This window comes from Podarcis pityusensis, assembly GCF_964106645.2.
Source record: "Podarcis pityusensis genome assembly, chromosome: 5".
NCBI classification, from domain to species: domain Eukaryota; kingdom Metazoa; phylum Chordata; class Lepidosauria; order Squamata; family Lacertidae; genus Podarcis; species Podarcis pityusensis.
The window spans coordinates 36,329,650-36,344,559 of record NC_138032.1 but is presented as its reverse complement, the minus strand read 5'-3'; the positions used below and the strand labels follow the sequence as shown (position 1 = coordinate 36,344,559).

General features: G+C 42.5%; 1 long non-coding RNA gene across 1 annotated transcript; it reads left to right on the top strand.

The window, feature by feature from the left end:
* Positions 1-7,133: 7,133 nt before the first annotated feature.
* Positions 7,134-13,493, top strand: LOC308478082. Its single transcript, XR_013986860.1, has 3 exons — positions 7,134-7,621; positions 7,652-12,418; positions 12,741-13,493. It is a non-coding gene; the product is annotated as an uncharacterized lncRNA (long non-coding RNA).
* The last annotated feature ends 1,417 nt before the right edge of the window (positions 13,494-14,910 follow it).

Genomic DNA, 14,910 nt, shown 5'->3' with positions numbered 1-14,910 from the left:
TCATATATAAATAGCTGCTCTGCCTTTTGTTTGAAAGGCTTGCAGTCACATGGCACAGATGAACAAACTTTGAAACTGTAGACTGTTATGGCTAAATCATCGCTAACATGAAACAGCTACCCAAATGAGGCTGGTCAAACTGTTCAGTCTGGGCTGTGCCACTGTGCACAGAAAAGCTTGCAGGACCAGCAGAGGCATGCATATATCTGGTATTGTCCTGCTGTTCCGCCCTCATCTTACGTACGTTTACTTTTTCCCCAGTGTCTAACCATCAGAGTGTTTACTTGGTGAATCATCTTCAGTTAACCTTTCTTTCAAATTTCCTATACAGTCGTACCTTGGTTTTTGAACAGCTTAGTTCTCAAACGTTTTGGCTCCCCTGAGCACTGCAAACCCGGAAGTGACTGTTCCAGTTTGCGAACTATTTTTGGAAGCCGAACGTCTGACAGGGGTTCCGTGGCTTCCGATTGGCTGCAGGAGCTTCCTGCAGCCAATCAGAAGCCATGCTTTGCATTCCAAACATTTTGGAAGTTGAACGGACCTCCGGAATGGATTCCATTCTACTTCCAAGGTACGACTGTATTAGTGGTGCGCATGCTAGAATGGCCACAAAGGGATGGATGAACAATTCATGTTGAAGATACAGCAAATAGGTGCTGGAGAAACCTCAAACTAAGTGGAAAACAAATGTGATAATTTTGACACAGCACTGTTTCCACACATACCTAGAGAAAGCAAACAGAAAAAGTGAGGGGGCACCGCAAACTGACATCTCGCAATATCGGGCGTTGGGGAAAACAAACTCTATTACACTGCTCACTACTCCTCCTGGTGGTCGGCTGCTACCAATTCAGGCACTTTGGGTATTACAACCCTATCCTCCAACCACCAGCCAAAGGGACACATTACAGCTAAATAACTTGCTGCTGCCACAGGGACTGCATTATCAACACTGTACTGCCACCTATGGGTCAAGCAGTGTGCTACAGTAATGTCTGCTGCCACCACTGGCCGAAGACCAATATTACACCAGCAAAATACAGCACCATCAAACAAGACACAGGGCTCAGCCACACTTTGGTTTGGTCAGTTATTTTGTTTCGCTCATGATTTATAGGCAGAGGTCTGGGATTCTTTTTTGTTTTCATCTGGTCCATTGCTTTCGCCAGGAAAACTTACTGTTAACTGCTGAATCAAAACAAGTGTCAATCTGCAGACAACCTGAGTAACATTTGTTACAATTCAGCAGTAAACATGGTTTTCCTGGCCAAAGCAGCTGGACAGGCAAACGAAAAACCTCCTGAACTTGTGCATAGGGACCTGTCCCTTGACCTGTGGATGAGCCCGTAACTATATTGCATCAACAAGATGGTTTACTTTCTAATATTACAATACAGCAGCAACAATAAACTGAGGTATCTTACGCTGATACAACACAACAAAGAACAGCAACAAAATAATTCAGCAGTCATTTCAAACCTCATCAGAAAATTGAAAGAAGCTTTGGCAACTGAATTTGCAGCAGAGTTGAGAGCTACAAGACCACCTGCTTTGGAAACTCAAACTTGCAACCAGACAAGTGCCAATAGCACAGAACCTAGGCTACATATGGACTACGCTTATACACAGCAACAAAGCACTTTGGAGTGATGGAAGTTGTCCAACAAAAACGAGGGTCCACAGATTCCCAAGTCCTGCTGTAGCTTCTTATTGGCTTTCAACCGGAACAGGAGCCTGATCAACATCTTATCTCTTAATCCTCTGTCCTGATATGCAGCATGTGCCAAAGAACCACAGAACAGAAGTCCTCAGCATCATCACCTAGGACTGTCCCTTCAGGAGGGGGCAAATTCACCCCCTAGGCCCAAAAGTTTCCTTCATTTGAAGGAAGCAGTCTTTTTTTCTTTTTTAATCCTTGAATCAGAAAGACGAGGAGTCCTATACTTTGTAATTGCAATAGGGAATATATTCTGATTTTGTACATTTGTTGTGGTATAGCAGGGTTGTAGAACAAAATTCAGTGAACAGGAGGAGAGAGATGGAACACATAGATCTATAATGGTTTACTTCATGTACTATGAACAAGGATCCAGATCAGAAGCTGTATTAAGTGAGTTTGTGCTTTAGAAACCTAATACATCTGAGAGCATTTGCAATTTGTGGTTTTCCAGAGTAATGAATGCTCATCTAAAGCTCTAGTCAACATATTTTTCTATTGCCTTTAATAGAAATGAACCTAGGCCAACATTAAGCACTTCTGAAAAATTCCATCCTACGTGGTTAGTTCTAGCTCCAGGGCAGCAATGCTTCTTGAGAATGAATTATGTACGTGAAAATTGCACAATCCATTTCTGGCAGTTCACACAATGGCATCCAGTCAACTTAAATGAGAAGTCCAATCTGTAATTGGTAAACTCCTCTCATTGTTGATTTATGCCTTTGATTTTAATACCTGAAGCAAATTGGCTGGTACAGTCTGAACATGATAGAAGAGTTTATTCTAGTTTTAATAAGACATCCAGAAAGGTGCTGAAAGAAAAATGAGATCCCAAAAGTCTGATGTGAAGGATGAGGAAAAAAGAAATATCACAACTGAAGTCAAGTGAGACTAGCTTTGAATTAAGCTGTCAAATAGCAAAAATATTTAACTGCATACTGTGCCAGAACATTGGGCATATACCGTAATTGGCAAATGCTGTTGGGAGAGGCTACCAAGTGGGTTAAGAGTTTATGAAAGGTAGCTTGAGAGTGTGTTTGTTGCTCAAGTAGATAGGCTCTCCAAATGTGAACCAGTTGATCCATGATGTATGGGAAATACTGATTTCTGTTAACCAAGTATCTCTTAAACTAAGGTTTTGATTCCAACTACTATTTTTTTGTCCCATGTGGATGGGCACTTAACTCCAGCTACTTGCCTCATCATTATCTCTGGGGCAGACCTTGGGTAAAAGACAGCACCAGCCCTTCCTCCCTTAATCTAAGATGCCCACATTTAGGCCATGTAAAACTCCGTTTTTATTGACACCTTTTCAGAAAACCCCTAACAGTTATCTTTTTTGTGTTCAGATTCATGTACAGCTCAGTAAGGCTGCAATGCCGAATGTGTTAATTATACTACACTGATAAGTAGCCATCCAAATTCTCCACAACCTGAATTTTGTTTAGATTGCAATCAATTCTTAGTGAGTTGGGAATATTCTGGTACTCTTAAGGGGATGATTTGTTGCAGAGTTGAAAATATACCTTATATATTTATAAATATATACCTTATTTTTTACCCAGTATAAAGGCAACCTGCTTCCCTAAGAATTGTTCTGTTGGTAGCACTTCCACAAAGATTTCCATACCAGCAGACGTTGGCAGAACCCCCTCCAGCTCCCAGGGGTTTGTATTGTACCTTTAGTAGGTTCACAGGTCACCTACTTGTAGTCTCCTCCACTATAGTTTGATGCATTTCTACTTAAATTATAGAAAATTATACATATAAATGAGCAGTGATGTATTTCAGATAGATAGATAGATAGATAGATAGATAGATAGATAGATATGTGGTCATTGTACTACTGAGATGCCCACAAATGGTAAGAACGTGTGCAGATGTGGAACTGTGCAGGTAGGTTGCATTGTAGCGGGTGAACAAATTGCCAGCCTCAGCCTTGTAAAGTAGGTCTCATAGCCACCGTAGTTCTGATTCTATATTGAAGATTTGTTTCTGCATCTCATGACGTAGCACAATTTGGAATTGCTTTGTGTGTTTTTTGTTTTCTTAGTCATTTGAGCAAAACACAGTTTTCTGCTCGTTTCCTGGCTAAATTTTCCCTGCTGCCAATTTCTCATGAGCAGCTACTTCCAAATCTTACCAATAAGCAAAAATCAGGGAGTGCCTGTTAAAAACAAGTTGTCCTTATCTCCAAAGATGACTCACAGGCCACAGCACTGGCAGTAACAGATTCAGAACTCCAGAGCGCTGGGTTTTGCAAAAACAGCATGAATCGGGACAAATATGGGGAAAGGGTTTTAGTAGTTAACTAAAGCGTGTGTAGTTAACCCAGATCCACCTAGGCAGCCAGATGAACACAAGGCTGATCAGCCAGTGGCAGGTAGCCTGGCTCTTGCAAGGACATGCTGAATAGGTTCTATTCATGCTGAATAGGTTCCATCCCTAATAGGTTCTTTCTGCTAGTCAGCCAGATGCCACAAAGAAAAAGCGGGATGTGAAGACCATAACCTTTAGCAGTTGCTCCCCAGCAATTGGTATTCCTTGGCACATTGCATGGGTTACCAGAGGGTGCTTGTGGGCATCACAACACCTTTGAGGTCTTCCCTGGCACCTACAAAACCATTGAGCTGCCCACCACTCACCTCCCCTTTGGTTTTGAGGTGGTGGGGATGGTTACTCTCTTCTCCCTTGAGAAGTCCATAGAGCTGAAGGAGGAAGTTGAAAGAGCAACACTTTCCCATGTCCCCTTTCAGCTCTGTGCTTTTCAAGGCTCAGATTAATACTTCTAGATCCAGTTTTTTGCCCATATCTGTCAGTGGTGGCTGATCCAGGGAAGGTGGGAAGAAGTTACTAGAGGCAGTGATGCCCATGGCTCTCAAAAATCCAAATGTATCCATAGCATTCTATATAGCCATCATGACTAGTAGCCATTAATGAACGAAGGTGACTTGCTTGAACATTTCTGCAGCCTTTCTTATATCTGCTTTTCCCACATTGAAATAAAAACAGAGGACATTATTAGCCTAGTATTATGGAGGGCCTCTCTATTATGCAGCCTCTAGTCTAAGGGCTGGAAAAATCCAACTCACTTATGAATAATCAGGCTCTACAAATAAGTTGACATGATTTAACAGTAAAGGTTTTGCACTTTGGTGGTATTTCATCAGTTTGTGGGGGGCAGGCTGGAACAGCAACAAATTACTTCCTGGAAGTTCCCTTAAAAAGGTTCATTTGTTCTGAAACCCCAGAGAGCTATTGTGAGACAGAGTGGACAAGACTGGACCAGATGGATAAATGGTGTGACGTGGCGTAAGACACACGGTAAACTGCATTATGTACATAGTCAGTGGTCTATGTAGCTCAGTTATTGTCTAAACTTGCTGGCAGAAACACTCTGGAGTTTCAGGCAAAGTCTTTCCAAGCCATAACTGGAGATACCAGGGATTGAGTTTGGGATCATCTGCATGCAAAGCAGATGCTGTACCACTAAGCTGTGACCCTTCTCCTCACACAGGTCTGTGCTCCTAAGAGACACATTGGCAATGCCTGTTTGACTTCCCAAAGAGTGCATGACCCAGGAATAAAAAACATTACCAAATACATCGAGATTCATTGCCTTTCCCCCCTTAGAAGTAAAACAGACCAAACTTTTACCACAACTTAAACTTTGTAGACTGGCAGGGTCACATGCTGCCAGTGGGCAAACCATGGTTGAGGTGAGCAGGGACTACAGCCCAATCACTAGGTGTGTTCAGGTGTTTGCCTCAACAGGCAAAGGCTCAACATGTGGCAGGGGCAAACATGCAAGCCCTGCCCCCAACCTCCTTGGGGACATCACACGTCCCCCCAGTCCTTGACCTCAGTGTTGCATGGGGAAGGTCTGAACATGAATGGGCTCCTCTGTAAAGTTGAGGACTCTGGGTCCATGACCATGTAGAAGGTTCTACCCATAATCAAACAAACATGGGTAGAAGACCCCTGTAAACCTTATTCAACATGAAGGTGCAGAACTTTCCCTGTAGGGCAGCTGATATGGGAACATAGATGGGCTTTCACACCCTGCCCCACCTGTGTTGTGCAATAAATACGCGCCTCTCCATGTAGAAAACTGACATGTCCAGAAGGCTAGGCTAACATTTGTTGACTTCTACCTGGCCCCATACAGGATGTCTTACGAGCCTTTACTTCTCTCTCTCTCTCTCTCTCTCTCTCTCTCTCTCTCTCTCTCTCTTGCCTTTTCGTGTCTTGGAAGCTATTTCAGAGACAGGAGAGGTTAACTGCCCCTTCTCTTTTTTTAGGATAGGATGCCAATGGCAACTAATGCTGCCACTTTTTATCAAGAGGATCAGGGTCCCGCCGTCCTCTTCTTTTAAGTGGAAATTAAGACGTGGGCTTTTTTGAAATTAAGAAACATTCCTTGCAATGATAAATTACCCCATAAATCCATTTACTCCTAGACAGCATTAACACAGGAAATTGTTATAGCAGAGGGCCTGACTGAAAGAAAGGGCTATTATTTTAGCCTATTCAAGGAGAGGAAGCATTTGTAGGAGCTGATGGATTGCTTTAGTCTACAGAATATTCAAAAGCCATTGCTCTCTGTCTTTTGTTCTCATTTAAGGACTGTGTGACTATTAGCTATACTAAGGAAGAATACATTAAATATGACATGTTTAGGATTCGTAACTGATTAAACAATAGGAAAGGGGGGGGGGTCAAAGCAAGCAGTTCTTACCATGAAAGGAACAAAATACTGGATCCCTCTCAAGGAGCATCCACCTATAGGAACGAGAAGGGTACTTTGTGTGGTGATCAAGCTTACAATTGGCAAGGAAAAAAATCCAGGATGGTGAAAACCCAAGGCCTCCAAAAACATCTGTCCAGGCTGAATGCATGAGCAACAAAATAGCAACTCAAATTAATGGAATGCTGTTCAGATAGCAGTCAAAAAACAAATTCCATGTATACACTGATGACGTCTGAACTGGCAGTGAAGAAAGAAAGAGAGAGAAGGGAAAGGAAAGAATTTTTGATTGTGGACAGCTCAGAGGAAAGTTCGCCTGTGTTTTGCCAGTCAAAAAGACAAATTCCACAGTAGAACATAGTTAAGGGCATTGCTACATTTGGAACATCATGTACACTACAGTGGCTTTCTGCTGTAGAGATGCAGAAAATGGTGTCTCAAACTATCAGTGTTCTAATACCTTCCCTATGATGGAAGATGTAAGGTGTATAGGAGGTGGTTTGTAAAACGTCTGCTGTGGGGAAAGTGAGCTGAATACAGTGGTACCTCAGGTTAAGAACTTACATAATTCGTTCTGGAGGTTTGTTCTTAACCTGAGGTACCACTTTAGTTAATGGGGCCTCCCACTGCCGCCACGCCACGGCCGAACGATTTCTGTTCTCATCCTGAAGCAAAGTTCTTAATCCAAGGTACTATTTCTGGGTTAGCGGAGTCTGTAACCTGAAGCGTCTATAACCCAAGGTACCACTACTAGAATGAGGTTGCCTCATGATATTGATGGGAAGTATACTTAGGACAGGTATCTGCACACACTGCAGATCAGGGGGATAGATGCAATATGACTGGGCTGCAGCAGCTGTAGCTTCCAAACAGTTCCAAACTGCTTATGTAGATGACCCAGAAAACCTGGAATCACACACTGAGCAAAGTGACCTTTTCATGCTCCTCAGCCAATCAGATTTTGGCTGCATTATGACATCATGAGGCCAAGTTAGTCAGGGGAAAAAAAGATAATATTAAGAGGTAAATATTTTTGCAAGTGGTGCAAAGAAAAGGAAAAAAAGATTTACTTTTCAACACTGCAGGAACAGTTGCTTTGGTAGCTAGAACTGACCCAAAGCTCTTGCTTTAATAGCATTGTGGTGTGGTGTGGTGTGGTGTGGTGTGGTGTGGTGTGGTGTGGTAAGCACCTGTGGTTTGTGCTGGCACGTCAATGGAATAAATCATTCTGCAACAAAATATACTTGCTTAAAGAGGAATGATGTGACTTGGGATAACTTGGCACCACAATCACTTCTTGATACATTATAGGTTCTAACACTATGATCATACTTGTCTTTGGCATTGGCTGGGTATGTTGGCTGCCAATCGGATATGCAACCAGCATTCAACTTAGTGCTCATTGGGCTTGTTTGTGCACATCCAATGGGCAACTAAGTCTGGTGCAGTCACAGGCAAAATACACAGCATGCACAAAGGCTTAAGAAATGAGGTGTCAATCAGGCTCCTTTTCTAGCTGAAAGCTGAGAAGCTACAGCAGGACTAGGGAAAGTTGTTGGACTGCAACACCCATCATCACTGACCCTTGGCCAAGCTAGCTGGAGCTAATGGGTTTTTTTAATCCCAATATGCATCACTTAATTCTTGTTTACATTCATTTGCGTTTGCCATTTTTCTGGCCATTCACCCAGTTTGGAGAGCTCATTTTGGAGCTTCCCACAATTTCATTTCATTTGAACAACATTGAATGAATGGGCATCATCAGCTAATAGGGAATTTCACTGCTCATCCCTAACTAGATTATTTAAAAAGCACAGGCCTCAATACTAGTCCTTGGTGGATTCCATTTTTTGACATAAATAACGATTTATTCCTTTCTGCTTCCTTGGGGTCCAGTGAAGGATAAGTCATTGGCATCCATCTGTCTCGGGAGACAATGGAAGAGTGCACATTTGGGGGTGAGATCAAGCTGTGGGCAGTTTCAGCGCCTGCTGTGGCTGTAGAGACCGATGCGGAAGAGACATGCTTTTAAAGCTGGGGCAGGTGAAGACATCTAGTTGTGCTTCTGCAGATGCACCATGGCGTTCCTTCTCCCTGTGCTCCTCCCAGTGGTTATTTCTCTTCTGGTCTCTGCTATGGATACACAACTTGACTGTCTTTCTCCAGGTGCTTTCCCTCGCAAGTATTTGCATTGCACACTTGGGGTTTACTGCAGTTTGGGATTAGAGGGAATAGAAGGGAAATGTGGTGGCAGCTGACTTGAGAATGTCTTACGCTATTGGCCTGCCTAGACTGGCTTGGGGAGTGGGGAGAGTAAGAGTTCCCCATCTGTTACAGGCTGGATGTCCTTGAGATCTGTGAGTGGGGTTGCATATCCTCTTTGTGATGCAACATGATGTATCTGCCTCCAACCCTGGAAAAAAAGATGATGAACATTATTGAGGAATCTGAACCTGGCATCTCTCCTGAAATCCAGGTGGCTACTATAAACAGAAGAGCTTTGAGTCGGTTATGTCTCATATCACAGCTGCAACGTTTTCTGGAAAGCAGGTGTTTCGACAATGTGCAACAACTGAATGCCAGCCTTTATGTCATTTGTTACAATGCAGTTGCCATCTGGTGCTTACTCCTAGGGTCCTGCAGGACTGTGCTTGCTCCAGTTGGGTCTTTGGAAGCACTAGAGATAAGATTGTGACGAAAATGAGATTGTAAAAGTAATGGCAAAGGAAAAGCAGGAGCTGCCAAGAATCAAGAAAGCAGGAAGCCTTTCAAGCTGCCAACCAGCTGGGGGTGAGCAAAGAGAAGAGGCCAGCAAGATATTACAAAGCTGCTACACCACTGGGATAATGAATCAAGTTAAGAATAAGGTGTGATTTGACAGGCTGTCATTTGATGCAAAATCAAGAGAATATGGCTGTTTTGCAATTGGCTGGGGCTGGGCTTGACATCAGTAAATATGTTTCCCCAAAACACTGTTGATGTCTATCAGTCTTCTTAGGTCATAAGTTTCAAATTCCTTCTCTGTAAGACCTACTATGTGCTGAAACATGGATGGATGAGTGCCTCAGCGTTGCGTCAGATTTCTGCATAAGAACACAAAAGAAGTGCAGGATATCAGTCAACTCATGGTGCAGTATGGAACAACTGGAACTGTCAAAATAAGGCAATGAATGGATAAAAAGAAGACAGAACTCAACTGGCTGGAACTCAATAAAACTATGATGGGGAATCTCATATACTAAATACTTTTTAAAAACATGATCACAAAGGGTCTAAACCTTACAAAAAGGAAGGCCAACATTAAAATCTGAATTATAAAGAATGAAGGTGGTGTATGGCATTTTGACCCCGTCATCATTACTGATAAATTTGCTATAAATTTAGGAAACTTGTATAAGGTTTCTGCCACTAATCTGGAGGATATTATTAACTATCAAGCTGGAATCCAGGTTATCCCAAAGCTATGGGTAAACCCATATCTATGGAACAAAAGGTTTTAAAGAGGCTTAAACCAAATAGATCTCTGGGACAAGATGGTTACACTTGGGAATTTTATAAACCATGAGAAGGATGTGCTTGTTCCACACCTCCAGATGCTATTCAATTATATTCTGAGAGATGTTCAAATCCTGGAGAGTTGGGCCAGTCTGGTTGTCTCCTGGATGTAATGGGGAGTTGCATCTTAGTCTTCACCTCAGGCAGCAAAATACTGTGCTTGACTGTGCTGACAAAGGCAGGTGCTGAGAATGCCTGGGATTAGTCACTCTTGGCTTCTTTATGCAGGTTCTGGTCTTTGGGAGATTACAATTTAAAAGACGTCAACAGAACCAGTTTCACTATTGTGTGCTCATTGAGGAAAAGCCATAGCTGCTGGAGAGAGAGAAAATGCCTCTTGCAATTTAATTGTTGATCGAATATTCCTTTGTTTGCCCATTGCGATAACAGACAGGGTCACTTGTCTTCTTGGAAAAAAAACATTGCTGTACATGGCATGTTGGCTGAAGGCAACATCCCCAAGGGGAGGAAAAGAAAGCCCTTTCTCCTGATATCAAGTTCTTTTCAGAGACACTTGGGAAAGCAGGAAGCAAAACACTTATTTTGGCCTTGTGCTGTGGGCACAAGCTTATCGGGCTGATCTTTTCTATGGCCAGGCTAGAACGTCTGGTCCAACTCAGGGAAGGACATTTCTCATGGCTGTGCTGTGGTATCTTTTCAAGAAGGCCCATTATTACTGGCTACAAACAGCAAAGCTTGCAGCTGCCATTCAAGCGAGTTCCCACCCCCACCCCATTGGCTGACGTTGATATAGCAATACAGTGGGGGATTTTAGACTCGGGGCTTAATGGTCTTACTTAGGCTCTAGAAAGTCTCCTGTATGGTCTGAGGGCATGTGATGCGGCCAGTTTGCTGAAGCTAAGGGGGTTTGGGTCTGGTTAGTGCCTGGATGGGAGGCTACTTGGGACACCATGTACACCATCTTGGGTTCTGTGATGAAAGAAAGGCAGGCTATAAATGTAGTAAAATAAAATATGTAAATAAATTACTTCATTTACTTCAGATTGTGGCAAGCTAGCCATGCTTCACTTAAGGACCTCCCTGTTCATTCTGCTGAGTAGTGCGCTGGACTTTTGCCATAGAGGCCTGCCCAGAGCATTGATGTAAGTTACTGTGTAATACTGATATTGAAGAAGGTATGACTCTGTCTTTGGTTCCTGGTGTACTTTTGCCTTCCCCCCACCATCCCACGTGATAAGAATGTGTCCTGCGAGTAGGCTGCTGAAATTCTCTTGTTTAGTTTACAATACTGGCTGTAGTGAATTTCCTTATTTTGTGGCAACCGTTATATTGTAGCAGGTCAGACCTTGTATTAAAGAATAGGAGGAGGTTTGCCTCACTGACTAGAGCCCTCGCCTAGGAGATAGGAGTCCTGAAAGATAGTTGGATGTAGCATAGGAGTTTCATTGTGTGGGAATGGACCTGGTCTGCCCAAAGCGGTTGGTCACAATGGCTATACATTGCCTCCAAGATCAGAGGCAGAATATCAGATACTAGGGATCAGTGAGAGAGGGCTATTGCACTCATACTGTGTTTCAGAACTTCTCATAGGCACCTGGTTGAACACTGTATGGGAGCATTTGGTGGAATATGATGAGCTGGTTGCTAGGGCTTTTATGTGGGAGTCACTTTTTTAGGAGCTGCTAATATTGATACAGTGGTACCTCAAGTTACAAACGCCTCAGGTTACAAATGCTTCAGGTTACAAACTCCGCTAACCTGGAAGAGTTACCTCGAGTTGAGAACTTTGCCCCACGATGAGAATGGAAATTGTGTGCCAACGGCGCAGCGGCAGCAAGAGGCCCCATTAGCAAAAGCACGCCTCTGGTTAAGAACAGTTTCAGGTTAAGAACAGACCATCAGAACAAATTAAGTTCGTAGCTAGAAGTCCCACTGTATTGGGGGTTTTTAGAGGTTGGGTTGGGGTTTTTTGGTTATGTTTTGACTAATGGTCACCTTCATCTGCCCCAGCTGCAACAAAACATGTTGCTCATGTATTAGTCTCCACAACCACAGCAGACGCTGCAACCTTCTAATAGGTTGACTTCACCCACAAGGCACACTCCTCCATTTTCTCCCGAGACAGACAGATGCCAGCATACGTTTTGATAGTTAATTAATCCTGTCTTTAAAAATGTGTATTTTAAGTCTCTAGAGGCTGGCTTTCATTAAAAGAAAGGAAAAGAAGATAGGCCTTTGGTCTGATCTAGCAGGGCTCTTGTGTTCTTATTGTCCAACAAATAGTCTGTGGATGGTTTAGAACTGTTGGGTTTAGAACTTTCTGGCATCTGGAAATTCTCAGTTTATTCTCTCTCCCCTACTTTCATTTTACATTAAGAAATGTGCTCTAGAGTGATGATACAGTACAAAGCCCCAAATTTGCAGAAATAGATATTACCGTATTTTTCGCCCGATAGGATGCACTTTTTACCCTCCAAAAATGAAGGGGAAATGTGTGTGCGTCCTATGGGGCGAATGCAGGCTTTCGCTGAAGCCTGGAGAGTTCCTGCGGGCTCCCAAGGCTTGCGGGCAGCAGCCTGCAGCCCGAAGCACGGGGAGCCCTCTGGAGGGCTCCCCGTGCTTCGGACGGGTGTCCGCAAGGCTTGGGGCGGCAGCCGCGACTGGGGGGGGGGAATAATTTTTTTTATTCATTTCCCCCCCCCAAAAAAGGAGGTGCGTCCTATGGGCCGGTGCGCCCTATTGGACGAAAAATACAGTAAGTCAACTATCACATTCTAATCTCTTCTTGTAATCATGGCAGAGCCTTGGAATAGCTCATCGTATCAAAACACCAATAAGTAGTTTACCATTGTGATTAGATCCCTGGAAGGTATTAAGCAGTTGGCAGAAACACAAATAGGTGACAAAAGCAGCAGGATAAACAAATCATGAGCAAACAAAAGCAGTCACTGGAAGAGTGATATAAGTCAGGAAACATTCAGGGCTCGTCCACTCCTCTGCTTGTCACATGCTTTCTAGAGGTGGTTCATCTGCTCTGCCGCTTTCCCCTGAGAAAACCCGCTGTTTACCGCTGAATCATAATAAACCAAGTTTTCTGCGGGTTGACATTTGTTCTGATTCAGCAGTAAACAGCAGGCCTCCCCAAGGAAAGTGGCAGGACAAAAGAAAAAGCTCTCAGACCTGTACCTAGAAATTACAGGTCAAGAGGAAGAAAACATGAGGCAAGCAAAAGTGTGAACAGGCCATAAGTAGAGAGTCAACTATAAATATAGCACATAATAATAAAATTGTATAATTTTGTATTGTAAACCACATGATTTATCACATTTGAAATGCCACCTTGCAGTATTCCATTGAAGCTACCCAAAAGAGCCTTTCCTATCTATTTAGATGTCCAATATGTTGAAGAGCATCTCAGGAGACAGGTTTAACAGTGGTTAAGAAAGTTAAATACTTGGGGATTAACATGACAGCAAAAAATGGGAACTTATTTAAAGACAACTATGAAAAATGCTGGGCTGAAGTGAAAAAAGATTTAGAAATTTGGTCAAATTTGAAGCTTTCACTCCTGGGCCGTATTGCTGCGGTAAAAATGAATGTATTGCCTAGAATTTTGTTTTTGTTTCAAACACTGCAAAGTGTGGACAAAATGGACTGTTTCAAGAGGTGGCAGAGAGATATTTCTAAATTTGTCTGGCAGGGCAAGAAGCCTAGAATAAAATTTAAAATATTAACAGATGCAAAGGAACGAGGTGGATTTGCCCTGCCAGACTTTAAACTTTACTATGAATCTGCAGCTTTTTGCTGGTTGAAAGAATGGTTGCTTCTTGAAAACACTGACATTTTGGATCTAGAAGGGTTCAACAATGTATTTGGATGGCATGCATATCTGTGGTATGATAAGGTCAAAGCACATAAAGCATTTAAAAATCACATTGTCAGGAAAGCATTGTTTAATGTCTGGATAAGATACAAGGACTTATTGGAAAATAAAACTCCAAGGTGGCTGTCACCGATGGAAGAAAAAGCTCTGAAAAAGCTCAATATGGAGGCCAAATGGCCGAAATATTGGGAAATTTTGGAACAAGATGGAGATAGACTGAAATTGCAGAGTTTTGAGAAATTAAAAAACAAAGTGCGAGATTGGCTTCATTATTATCAGATAATGGAGGCATATAAGTTGGATAAGAAAATTGGTTTCCAGGTGGAAAAATCAAAATTAGAAACAGAACTATTAGAACCCAAAACTAAGATTTTGTCAAAGATGTATAACTTGCTGTTGAAATGGAATACTCAGGATGAAATGGTGAAATCTGCTGTGATTAAATGGGCACAAGATGTTGGACATAACATAATGATGGCTGACTGGGAACAGTTATGGACCACAGGTATGAAGTTTACGGCATGTAATGCCTTAAGAGAGAATATTATGAAAATGATATACAGGTGGTACATGACCCCAGTCAAGCTTGCAAAAATTTATCATTTGCCCGATAACAAATGTTGGAAATGTAAAGAAACTGAAGGTACATTCTTTCACCTTTGGTGGACGTGCCCAAGGATTAAGGCTTTCTGGGAAATGATATACAATGAACTGAAAAAAGTATTTAAATATACCTTCTTGAAAAAACCAGAGGCCTTTCTCCTGGGCATAGTCGGTCAATAGAACTTTTTTCATGTATGCCACAACAGCAGCAAGAATACTCATTGCAAAGTATTGGAAGATACAAGATCTACCCACTCTGGAAGAATGGCAGATGAAGGTGATTGACTACATGGAACTGGCGGAAATGACTGGCAGAATCCGAGACCAGGGAGAAGAGTCAGTGGAAGAAGATTGGAAGAAATTTAAAGACTATCTACAGAAATATTGTAAAATTAATGAATGTTGTTGGATAGAAATTAAGTGGTTTCCAGCTGTAATGCTTTA